This window comes from Natator depressus, chromosome 1 (assembly GCF_965152275.1).
Source record: "Natator depressus isolate rNatDep1 chromosome 1, rNatDep2.hap1, whole genome shotgun sequence".
NCBI lineage: Eukaryota > Metazoa > Chordata > Testudines > Cheloniidae > Natator > Natator depressus.
The window spans coordinates 38,674,439-38,687,651 of NC_134234.1; positions in this window are offsets into that span (position 1 = coordinate 38,674,439).

Below are 13,213 nucleotides of genomic sequence, written 5' to 3' on the forward strand. Positions count from 1 at the left end.
GTAGTCTCCCCTTTAACCAATTCTTTATCCACCTTTCAATGTTCATATTGATCCCCATCTTTTCCAATTTAACTATTAATTCCGAACACCTTACTGAAATCTAGGTAAATTAGATCCACTGCGTTTCCTTTGTCTAAAAAATCTGTTACTTTCTCAAAGAAGGAGATCAGGTTGGTTTGGCACGATCTACCTTTTGTAAAACCATGTTGTATTTTGTCCCATTTACCATTGACCTCAATGTCCTTTACTTTCTCCTTCAAAATTTTTTCCAAGACTTGCATACTACAGATGTCAAACTAACAGGCCTGTAGTTACCCAGACCACTTTTTTTCCCTTGCTAACATAGTTCCTATTTTTAAGAAATTCTCCAATCATACAGTACAACTCCTGAGTTTACAGATTCATTAAAAATTCTTGCTAATGGGCTTGCAATTTCGGATGCCAATTCCTTTAATATTCTTGGATGAAGATTATCTGGGCCCCCCTGATTTAGTCCCGATTAAGCTGTTTGAGTTTCGCTTCTACCTCAGATATGGTAATATCTACCTCCATATCCTCATTCCCATTGGTCATGCTACCATTATCCCTAAGATCCTCTTTAGCCTTATTAAAGACTGAGGCAAAGTATTTGTTTAGATATTGGGCCATGCCTAGATTACCCTTAACCTCCACTCCATCCTCAGTGTTTAGCGGTCCCACTTCTTCTTTCTTTTTCTTCTTATTTATATGGCTATAGAACCTTTTACTATTTAATTCCCTTTGCAAGGTCGAACTCTACTTGACTTTTAGCCTGTCTCGCTTTATCCCTACGTGTTCTGACCTCAATAAGGTAGCTTTCCTTGCTGATCCCTCCCATCTTCCACTCCCTGTATGCTTCCTGCTTTTTCTTAATCACCTCTCTGAGACGCTTGGTCTCCAACTCCTGCCTATGAATTTTTCCCCTTTCTTGGGATGCAGGCTTCCGATAGCTTCTGCAGCTTTGATTTAAAGTAATCCCAGGCCTCCTCTACCTTTAGATCCACAAGTTCTTCAGTCCAGTCCACTTCCCTAACTAATTTCCTTAATTTTTGAAAGTCAGCCCTTTTGAAATCAAAAACCCTAGTTGCAGATTTATTTTTGTTAATCCTTCCGTTCAGTTTGAACTGAATTAGCTCATGATCACTTGAACCAAGATTATCCCCTACAACCATTTCTTCTATGAGGTCCTCACTACTCACCAAAACCAAATCTAAAATGGCATCCCCTCTAGTCAGTTCAGCAACTACTTGATGAAGGAATCCATCAGCTATCATATCTAGGAAAATCTGAACCCTATTATTATTACTAGCACTCGTCCTCCAGTCTATACCTGGGAAGTTAAAGTCTCCCATGATCACGCAGTTTCCATTAGTATTTACTTCATTAAAAAGGGCTCTATCCATATCCAAATTAGATCCCGGCGGTCTATAGCACACCCCAAGCACTATCCCAGGGGAGGCTCTAATAGTTTTCTTCCCCAATGTAATTTTTGCCCAGACGGACTCTGTCTTATCCATTCCATCGCTTCTAATTTCTTTACATTCTACCTCATCATTGATATACAATGCTACTCCACCATCTTTACCTTTATTTCGGTCTTTCCTAAACAGCACATACCCTTCAATACCTGTAGTCCAGTCATGACTACTATTCCACCATGTTTCTGTTATCCCTACAGTATCTGGTTTCACTTCCTGCACCAGTAGCTCTAGTTCCTCCATTTTATTACCAAGGCTCCTCGCATTGGTGTACAAACATCTTAATTTTTGCTGTTTGGCCTCTCTCACATTCTGTACCTGATTAGGCACGGTCATTCTACAGCCAGTATAACCTATTAGACTGGTATCCACACTGCCCTTTCTCCTACCCACAGCTGTATCCTTTCTTACTTTGTTTTCTTCCCTCCCAATGCTAAAATCTGGCATGGAGATTACCTGGACATCTCCCAACCATCTTCCCCCAAATTTCTAGTTTAAAGCTCTCTTAATCAGTTGTGCCAGCCTCCATCCTAGAAGTCTATTTCCTTTCCTACTCAGATGAAGTCCATCCCGAGAGAACTGTCCTCTGTCCATGAATGCCTCCCAATGGTCAGACATCCCAAAGCCCTCCTTATAGCACCACTGCCTAAGCCACCTGTTGATAGTCATAATCTTGTCACACCTTTGTTGCCCTTCTCTAGGAACAGGCAGAATCCCACTAAAGGTTACCTGAGCCTCTATTTCCTTAAGCATCTTCCCCAGCCTAGCATAGTCTCCCTTAATACTTTCCAGCGAGAATCTAGCCATATCATTTGTTCCCACATGAAGGATAATTAGGGGATTCTTTCCTGCTCCCTTTAGGATCCTTTTCAACCTCAGGTCTACATCCTGTACCTTAGCACCTGGAAGACAGCACACCCTTCTATTCTCTGGATCAGCTCTGGTTACAGGCCTGTCTGTTCTTCTCAGTAAAGAGTCCCCGATCACATAGACCTGCCTTTTGCTGGTGACAGTGCTATTCTCCAGTCTATCCCCTGTTCCCTCTGGCTGCAAGTTCTTTCCATTCCTATTCTCCCTTGTAATCCTCTTCAACCCATCCTGTATCCTCCTGGGGCTCATATTTGGTGTAGTCTCCATTGACTCTTCCCCTTTTCCTATAGGACTAGCAGCTCTTCTCTTCTTCCTTGCCCTTCCACCTTCAGCGACTATCTGCGGAGCCCCTTCATTTTCCAACTCTGCAAACCTGTTCTTGAGCTCTATTTCTCCTTCACTAGCCCGTCTTTTTTCCTCTGCCTGGTTCTTTTAGTCACATGCTTCCACTGACCACTTTCCTCACCCAGTCTCTCCTCAGAATTCCCCAGCCCTGCTTCCATCTGCAAGTCTGAGCTTTTCCCTTCAGATACCTCATGTCTTTGCTCCATAATCTGCTCAAACCCCTTCCTAAACTCAGCCAGACTTTCCATCTGCATCTCCAACCCTGGGATCTTTTCCTCCATCAGCTCTATCAGACGGCATTTCATGCAGCCAAAACTCTTATCAGGTACCCCCTCCAGGATCATGTACATACCGCAGTTTCCACATCCAGTCACCCTCATTGCGTCTTCCACTACATGGGTCACTCCCACTGCTGCCTCTGTATCCTTCATAGCCTTCCCACCTAAATCCTGTTAATCTGGGAAACACAAACCACACCAAAACACCACCACTCACAGCAAAACCAAATCCCAAACGAGTACCACAATACAAACTCCCCTCACAAACTCCCCTGTTTACAGCTCTGTTTGCTGGCTCCTGTGCCGCTGCAGCTGTCTGAGTTCGTGGTGCTTGAATGCTATGAACAGCAACACTGTTTATTCCATGTCCAAGTATTGCACACCTATTTGGGGAGGACATTCGGATACAGACCTTGATATCAAGCTAAATGGGGCTGGCACCCTGAAGTCCATTCTGCTGCCTTGGTTTCAGTCCTCACAGACATCTTCGAACCGTCTGGTGACAGCTGGCTATGTTGCATGAGTACAAGAAAGCTCTCACTAACCAAAAGCTGCTGCTCCATGACAACCTTGTTCACTTGCCTTATACTTGATTTAATGCCACCAACCATTCAGGGCAACTGAAGAAGCTCTTTTTTTCATCCAGCTTCAACTCAGAAGACACCTGGTGCCTGCAACGGGCAGGGAGTGATGTAAACAACAAGCACCTCGTAGATGATTCCGCTGTTAACTGCCGGGTTTTGTGTTCCACCAAAGACCGTGAACAACCATCAATTGTATTAGGATGTTCCATGGAAGATGTGTGCATCCTATGCACAAATGGAGAATCGAGGATTTGCCACAGTGTGAATGTGGAGACCTCCAAACCATCAAACAGCTGCTTCATCTTTTCATTTCCAATAGCTATAGAAAAGATGTACTCTGCATCTCCTGAAGCCCTTGAATTGGTTGCTGGCCTTTCTGTGAACTTGTAAATGTTTCTATGAAAGAAGTTTTGAAAGGAACCCCCCCGCCCCCTGTTTGACAGTCAGTCAGTGTCCAAGATGGTAACTGTCTTTTTGTGTAAAAGAGAAGAAGTTAATGAGCTGGAGCTGATAGTCTGCTTCTATTTTACTCCGTGTTGTTTGGGATTCAGTTGGAGGTGGTGGTGGTGGTGATATTCTCTCAGTCCCTCTCTCTGGCCTGACCTAGTAAAGACATTCCTCAGGATTAGGATGCAGAAGGTCTGGGGTCCCAAAAGACAGTGTGGGGGGTGGCATCCAGCTCCAGGAGACTCTGCTCTTCTATATTCCCCCCTCATCCCACCCTCTGAAGTCTTTCTTTACGGACCCAAAACGGGAGTGATGGGAGCAATAGCCCATCCCGTCATTATTTTGTCTACCAGTGAGGTCTTAATATCTGACACACCAATTTTGGTTAGTCAATTGCCAGTTCCACATCTTATCTTTTTACCAAGCATGATTTCAGCTGACTCCTTTAATCATATCAACCTGCCCCTTATTTGATTGAATTAATTTAGTCTCTCTGCTTCTCTTCCACTTGTTTATAACATTCATTACTGAAAGCAACTTAACCTGTTTTCCATCATCATTTGTTGTTATAGGTTTCATCTTGTTAACCCACAATTTGGACCTTAGGCACTCCCGTAGTGATTTGCCTACAATTATGCAATTTATTCCATCCAAATAGGTAATAAGGTGTTGGCCCGCCCTAGAGATATTACCAGGGGTTTGCCTCTAGCCCTCAGAGGCAAGGCATGGAGCAGGCTAATCCTGCTAATCCCTTGGAAGGACACTGATACAGCCCTCCGCTCAAAGGATTGACATGCAAACAATAAGTCTTTGAAAACAAAGTATCATTTATTTAAAGGAAATAAGCAATTATAATATATTTAATAAAGCAAGAAAAGATACACTCTATGGGATATTCTGGTGTGGGGCTCCCTCACTCTCTCCTGTTGAAGCTGTTCTGCTTTGGATAAATAGTCATGGGAGATGGGGAACTGGTTTCTAGGTCTCCCACATCCTGGGTGAATGCTCTATGCAGCCTATAAAGTCATTCTCATGCTCACATATGTCCACTTGCGCGCTCTGGCCCAGTGATTCTAATTATTTATCCAAAGTGGAACAGCTTTAACAGCAGTGACTGGGGTAGCCCTGGATCAGAATATCCTGTAACCCAGTGATAGGATACTTACCTAAGAAGTGGCAGGTACTTCTCTGCATTGTGGGTGGGGTCCTTCCATAGCTAAGATGAATATTCTAACCACAGCTAAAAGTTATGAGAGCTTTTCTACCCCGCCTCCCTCCCCAACAAGAGAGTGTGCACATCTGATAATCCCAGCAGCCGTAGGTGCTGCTGTCCAGCCTGAATTTAGGTGTTGAATTCCCCTTAGGCCACACTCCCCTCACATTGGCTAGTTTAGGCAGGGAGCTGCTTAGTGTCCTGGCTTCTGTGAATCCCATTCTTAGGTGCCTATGTCCCTCCCTTCACTGCACAGGAAATCTGTGTGCATAACTCAGGCACTGTAAATCCCAGTGATTTTCTAGGCATCTAAAATATAGGCACAATGATGTTCAATCTTGCAATGTCTGAGTCCCTTTGTGAATCTAGCTCTGTGTCACCACACAAATGTGAAACCACCAATGTGCAACTGTCTTTGGTATAGCTAGAGCAGAGCTGTTCTCATGTGTTAGCACTTCACAAGAAGGCCTCCTGCAACGCGGGGGGTTTTTTCTTTTGGATTTTGTAGAATATGATTATTGGAGGAATTCATTCAGCAGAGAGAGGCAAACAGAGACCGCAAAGTCCATTTTGGCTTCTGTGCATGTCCTATGTTGTATAGGAATGTGGATCTGAGGAAGGGTGAAGGAATTGCCATGTACTTGAGAAAATACATTCAGCTCCCAGCTGTACTTGTTTTCAGTTGTCAAAAATGATGTGCAAATAAATCTTATTTTATACCAGTTTCACAGACTCTGTTTGTCTTTCACAATTTTCTTCCATTTTTGCCTTTTGCCATAGCATGTGTTCCTAGATTTAATGCGGGCTATATATTGCAGGGTAAATAGTGCAAGAAATGCATACACTTAAATATAATGTGGTGATTGCACAAAGAAATATACCATTGTAAATAACTCAGTGTATGGTAGGATATTTGATCTACTGTAACCTTGTTGACTTCAGTAGGAGTACAGTTAGGACAACTTTGGCTCATGGTATTTTCTAATTTCCCTATTAAATGACTTCATTATTGTGGATGACTACTTAAATAGCAAAATATATTACTGATCTAACTGTATCGTGGAAATAAAGACTAAGGAAAGGATGATTTACAATTGCATTTATCTTCTGACAGAAATTTAAGGGGTGAGAGGGGTCACAGCTTAATCCTTAGGTAACTAAGGCAGAGTACACTACACTCATCCTTAGTTTTCCTATGTAAGGGAAGGAGCTGACTTAACCTGATTCTCTCTACTTTCATCCTTTCTTCATTATGATAAGGACTGCAGCTCCATTACAGTGTGCATGTCAGGTAGGGGGCAGAACCATACCTGGCAGCAGTGGAATGCCTCACCTCTAATCTAACTCAGGATTGCATTTGCCTTTTGGGGAGTTTGTCCCCTCACCTCTGCTTTCTGAAGGGTTTGGTGCTATAGGTGCCCTTGCAGACTTCAGGGAGAGAGCTAAGCTAAGAAATTCCAAAGGCAAAAGGAGAGGATTTTGTCTCCTGTTTCACTTCTTTGAGTGTCTAGTCAGGGAGCTCAGCCAGCTCTCAGGTCATGTGATGATCAACCATCCAGCCCACTCTCAACTGAGTTGCCTCAGCCTCCTTGCCAGGGAAGGAAAGGAGCCATCCAGGACTGCAATAATTGGATTCAGGAACATGAAATTCCTCCATCTCCATGCAGCAAGCAATCCTAGAAGGACCGTGTGCCAGGTGGGAAATGACTACAGCATCCCTAGAGCCCCCACCAGCAGCCATGGTTCTGACTGGAAGTTTGCTGCTCCTCCTGTTCCACCTCCCTGCAGATTGTGGATGGAAGCCACTGGATACAGCCTGGACCCTACTAATGTTTCAAAGTCTAAGGGACCTTCAGGCCAGTCCTGCCCCCAGTCAGCCACCTCTATACGAGGATTGCTAGCCTAGGTCCCAGGGGAAATGCAGAACAATCTATATATACTTCATACAACAGAAAGGGGTAGAGCTGCTTACCAGTCCATTTGTAATTCACAGTACCATCCCTAAGAACACAGGCCACAGAGGTGGAGGGGATAACTGGGCCATGGCCTGACCAATTTTTGGCCTGCCACAGTCTAGCTCAGAGCAAGTGATCCAGCAGTACTCTGGCCAGGAAGAGGGCAGAGTGTAGTGTTGCAGGGAGCGAGCCTTACCTGCATGCTGTGGCAAGAGCCAATGGGCAAGCATGGGGAGCTGGTACCAGCCTGGAAGGACAGGAGCTGCTGTGGGATGAGTGGTGAGGATGGGCTCACTCTCCAACCCCACCCAGGGCAGGACCCAAATATGCATTCCACCACATCACAACCCCTGGGGGTGGGATGCAACAGCCCCCCCCCCCATGCCCCATCTGGCCTCCCCCGCTTTAAATGGTGTTTCTACCTGATGGAACAGATCACTAAATACTGTGAAACAATACTTAGGAGGGCTAGAGCTGCTCTAAACAAGCTGTAACTGTCCCTCCTCAAGTGCTGTGGAACGATATAATAAAGGACTGGGGATTTCCTGCCACTCCTAAAACACTAGGAAATGGGCTGTCATCCTCTTTGGGTTACCACACCCTAAAGATTGGGCTACTGTCCCCTGGTTGCAGTGCTGGGCAACCAGGCCAGATTACCTGCTGCTGCATGCTGCCAAGCTTCACCTCTAACTCTGCCTTGAAACAGTTCTCCATAGAGTGATGAGGAGAGTAGCCCAGATGTGGAAGAACAAGCAGGCACTGAGGAGTCTCTTGGCTCACCATTTCCTTGTTTCTAATGGTGCCTGGCCTCCATTTTATAAGGTCATACATTTTTGGGGGGTGCACTAGTCCAAATTCAACATGGTGTCGCTTCCAAAGGTAATTGTGATTATCTTCTCTGGTGACCAGGGACTCAGCATTTTTAACTGGGGGAGACTCTTGTACCTGAAATAGTGGCCTCTTTACTATGGAGGCCCTTTATAGGCAGCCAAGTCTGGGCAGGTATCACTTTAGCTCCCTCCCCTGGGCATGAAAGGTCTGTAGGCCACTGCCTACCAACAGAAATAAATGCGCAAAATGACATTCAACAGCCTCTACATGCTTGCACAAGCAATGCTTACATGGGTGGTCAGTGTTGCCGTATCAGCTCTCTGATCCCAAAATAACTCATAATCTAAGGGCTGCACCTTGAAAAGAAACGGTGGGGCACAAAGCTGTTTCATGCTGGTTTGAGGGGGCCTTTGCCATTGAGATCAGCTGCTCAGGCAAAACAGTTTCCAGTTCTTCATGTTGCAGTGGGGATCGTTACAGGGAGCTGTAGCTGTTCATAGGCATCAGAAAAGTAATTTTACAATCCTAGCTCCTGTCAGAGACTACAGAGCACGTGGCAAGCTGACGAAGTTGCGGCAGTATGACAGAGAATACCACTTTGGTGAGGGAAGGTCAGAGCATAACTTCTGACCAGCCCTACCAGGAGTTAGACCTGAAATTAGTTCCAGGTTCTTTCAGTTTGTTAGAAAATTATCTACAGCTTTGGTCAAAATGAGGTCCCTGGGTATCCAGAGGGAGCACTCTATGGTACTGTGCAAGAATTAGAAGCACAGTTTTTTCCGATTCCCAATTTCACGCACCCCCCTGGAAATGCCAAGACATCCATCAGCTACTTTGATCAGAGTGCTATAGCAAGCACCCTGTGGATTTCTCAAATGCAAAATAACACAAAACAAAAGGAAGTAAAAAATGACAAAGTGAAAAACCTCACCTTGCAGCAGTGGCTCCTGTCACGCAGGCCTGGGGTGGGCTCCTCACGCCGGGAGTTGTGACCTAGGGTACACAGTAATAAGTGGGGGACAGCCAGGCCAAATTTGAGAGAGTGGCATTGTGACCTGGCACATGTGGGTCACAGCACCACTCACTCAAATTTGGCCTGGCTGCCTCGCCAACATCATGAGAAAGGGATGGTCAGGCCAAACATGACCAGTGCTGCGCCAGGTCACAAAGCTTGGCATTGGGCCAGCTCCACAGACAGGAACCACTACTGCAGGGTGGGTTTGCTCTGCAACCCTCCTTTCCCCCTCCCTCCCCGCCCCCCCCCCCAGCCAAGGACCTCCACCGCCCTGGAGGCAGGACCTGACACCCTCTTCTCCTGGGGGAGCAGGGCTAGAGGGGTGGGGTTAGGGGTTCAGTGAGGCAGAGGGAATATATAAAGGGGTATAGAGGAGGGGATCCCTGGAACTCAATGCGGGATGGGAAATATTAAAAGGGGGGAGGGGTTAATGGGGTGGGTAAGGTTCAATGGCAGAGAGGGAATATAGAAGGGAAGATGAGGATGCCCAGGGAGCGGTCCCTGACTAAATAGAGTGGGAGCTGGTGGGAGGGGGGTGCTGGAGAAGGAAGCAGTAGGGTTTGGGAGGATCTGCAGTGTCCCATGGGGTTTGTGGCACCAAGTGGGGAATGCAGTATTGGGTAAATTTCGAGGAGGAAAACCCTAAAGAGATGTCCAGGGTATTTTGGGGTGGTTAACTATGGTGTGTGGGAGGGAGGGGTGGTTGGTGAATGTCTCAAGGCATGGAATAATGATTAATGCTTAATAAAATGATGTAGTATAAATAACTGGCATTTTTACACTGTTTTTGTCTATACACGGTCATTTGAGGTACAGTATTTTATTAATGCAAATGTAATAAAAAGAAAAAAAACATTTTTGACAGCTAAAACAAGACATGATTTCTGGAAACATAAAATGGAAAAGTACAAAAACTAAAAAGAATTTAATGGGGCTCTAGAAATAACCCATTCCCTATCGAGGGCTGGTCCTTATTCTACTTCTAGCTGCAGGGACTCAGGAATAAATGGAGCAGGACTCAGTCTGAAACATCTGAATAAGTTCCTAAAAGAGGCCTGTTTTCAAATTTCCATTTTTCCATCCCACAGACAGTTCTCCCACTTTGCATATGGCTGATGGGAATAATTACCATTTGATCTGACAAGTAGGCCCAGGGTCTCTTCTCAGCGGAATGTTAAAAGATGAAGATGAAGCCATGATGAAGATGGCTATAAACAAAAACAAGTGGTGTCACAGAAATGAAAATCCAATTCTTAGTGAAACCTATTGGGAATGCTAACCTCATGCACAGACCTGCTTCAGGGAACCAGGGTTCACATGAGGCCTACCCAGTAAATCCTGTTAGCTCCTCCACTTCGTACCCTATCACATCCATTGGCAGAGGTCAAGATCCAATTATCTATTCTTGGCTCCCTCAATCCATGAATGCAGAACTTCAGATTTTTTGAAAGGATCCACACATTAGTAAACCAGACAGAGAAATCCTTATGTCAAATGCTAGCTGGGGCTAATGGGAAGGGCTCTTTCTGTCTGGTACCCATGAGCTCTATTTCATTTTCTCAGCCAACCATTCAGGGCTCTAATGCAGGTATATGAAAGTGTTCAGGCTAAAGCTAGAACTTGCTGTCAGTACTGATGGCCTCAGTAGTTCCTAAAATTATCCTTTAAACTGGTTAAAAAAAAATCAACCCTTCTCAAACCCTTTCCAAACAATGGTTTTGCTATGTGGGGGACCCTATTGCTTTGTCTAGTTATAATTTCAGGAAGACTTGCCATTTCAAGGGAAGGCTAGTTCATTAACACTGGTAGCCAGCTGACGAATTGAAAGTAGAGCTGGGTGTAGAAAAGTAATGCTGATTTGTAGAGGACTTCGATATTATGACATTTGGTTTCATTTTGGTTTGGAACAAAATCCAAACATTTAAAAATTCTTTGTGAAAAGGAATGGAATCCAGGCTCGATGGCAGTCCACCTGGGGGACTGCCATGGACTCAAGAAGCCCTGGGGTGCTGAACTCTGGGACAGAGTGCCTGGCAGACTGCCCCAGAACAGGAGATTGGAAGCCCTGGGCTGCCAAAGATCTGCGTATCAGTCCACCAGGTGGGCTGATGACGAACATGGAGCCTGAACTACCCAGGAGCTGGATAGGCGAGTTGGCAGGAAACTCATCGGGTTTTTAATGGAACCTTGCCTGAGTTCTTTTGGAACTTCATTGGAATCAAACTATTTCCATAAAATGTTTGGATTTTGAAGAAACAAAATCCAAAGAAAAAATGTTTTGTTGGAATTTTTTGTACCAGCCGTAAATGAAAATCTATGTCAGTGTCACTAGCTTTCTTTCCTCTAGTGACTAAACCATGATCACAGTATGAATGAGCATACAGATACAGCTAGGAGACACCCATGGTCTTTGAGCCTATGCTTTTTTCATTTTAAAGAAACCTCAGTTGGTTTTTAAACTTTCACTTTAAATAGATTCTTTTGCTTATGTAGATTAAAGAAAAAGTTATTTCTCACAATATTGTCTTTAAAACAGTAGTGCTATATATGATCGTTTTAATTTCTCTGTTTGACCTGGGGATTTCAGATATTCAGTTTCATGTGTGGGTAAGGGGATTCGCTGGAAAGAGTGAGATAGTGCATGTCTCTTGTATGGGTTACAACAATCAACAGCTAGGAACATTATTCATATTTATACCTCATGCAGGAATTTCTGAAAACTGAAGTTATGAGATAAAAAATAAGCCATAACTGAAAGCTATTTATGATTCTTAAGATATTAAACCATTGTTGCTAATTGACATTTGCTGCTTGTTCGGTGTTGTATTACTCAACAGGAAAATTTACCTGTGCTTACCCAAATCATAGCCTTGAGTTCCTCCAGGAGGGCACTATTGCTGGTATATGAAAGTGTTCAAGCAAAAGGTCTAGGTTTTGAATGATAATTTTCTCAGTATGGTCAAGAAAAATATGCTTTGTACAAACACTGTTGTTAAATACTTCCTTAGGACATCTACTCTGATTCCAGACACACATGGTTATAGACCACAACCTTGGAATCTCATTCTGGTCCTGACCCCACTACACCAATTGAACCCTTGTGGGAGATGTCATTATCCTTCTTATCCATTAATGTAGCCCTACTGATAACTACTATCTCCAATCAGATAAGTTTATGAAGTTGGGAGCTTTCTCGGATGAGACCAAGTAGTGTACTTTTAATTCAGACAAATAGTGCTTACAGCTGTCATAGCATTAATTCCCAAAGCAAATTCAAGAAATATTCTTCCGTCAGTCATAAAGTCCAATCTGAAAGAGCAGTGACACATCTCAGGATAGAGAAGTAATTTCTCCTGTAATGAGATTTGCTAGGCTGCCATATGACATCAGTACATACATTCACACTATTCTGCATATTTATCCAATATTTAAACAATACCATTTTTCAGTAGCAGTCTTCTCCAAACCTAAGTGAGGTTGAAAGATGGAGGATATATAATTTACCTTATTATAATCCTGCTTTCCCACATAGTTGTGAAAAACCTCATTGTGATAGCTCTGTGTACTTAAGCATGATGAAGAGTAGGAAAATTTATCTTTGCTTACCTGAAAATTTCTTTTCTCTGAGTAATAAGATTGACAGATCTAGTACAACCTGGAGAACAGAAATGAAAATTGACATTCAAAGATTCAGGTTTATGTTAGGATATAGATATTCAGGCCTATCTGTAAAGGCCTATTCTCTAAGAATTTAGGTGTATTCTTATCACTTGGCTAGTTCTAGAGGTATAAAAGAGAGAATCAAAATCACTGTCTGCCGGTGTAAGGGCCTTTTCTTACTGTGACAGTCTGAGGCCCTGTGCTTAGGCTAAGGCCTTTGGCTAAGCAGCAGAGGCAGCATAAGCTAGGAAGCGACCGGTCACATCCTCACATTCCAAACTAGTCACATTGAAAGAAGGTGCTATTGGACTGTTAGGAATACAATCCTGTCCTGATAATGCCTATCACCTCCAGAGAAAGGGAAGTGCCTAGAAAATGTAAAAGGAAACTTAGTTTGATAGCATCCTGTCTGGCAAGAACTCACTTATCAATACTGGGATGTGAAATCCTCACTTCTGTATTGTCTTGTCATTATAGTTCCCACTTTGCTATTGTTTGTCTGTATAATCTCTGTCTGGT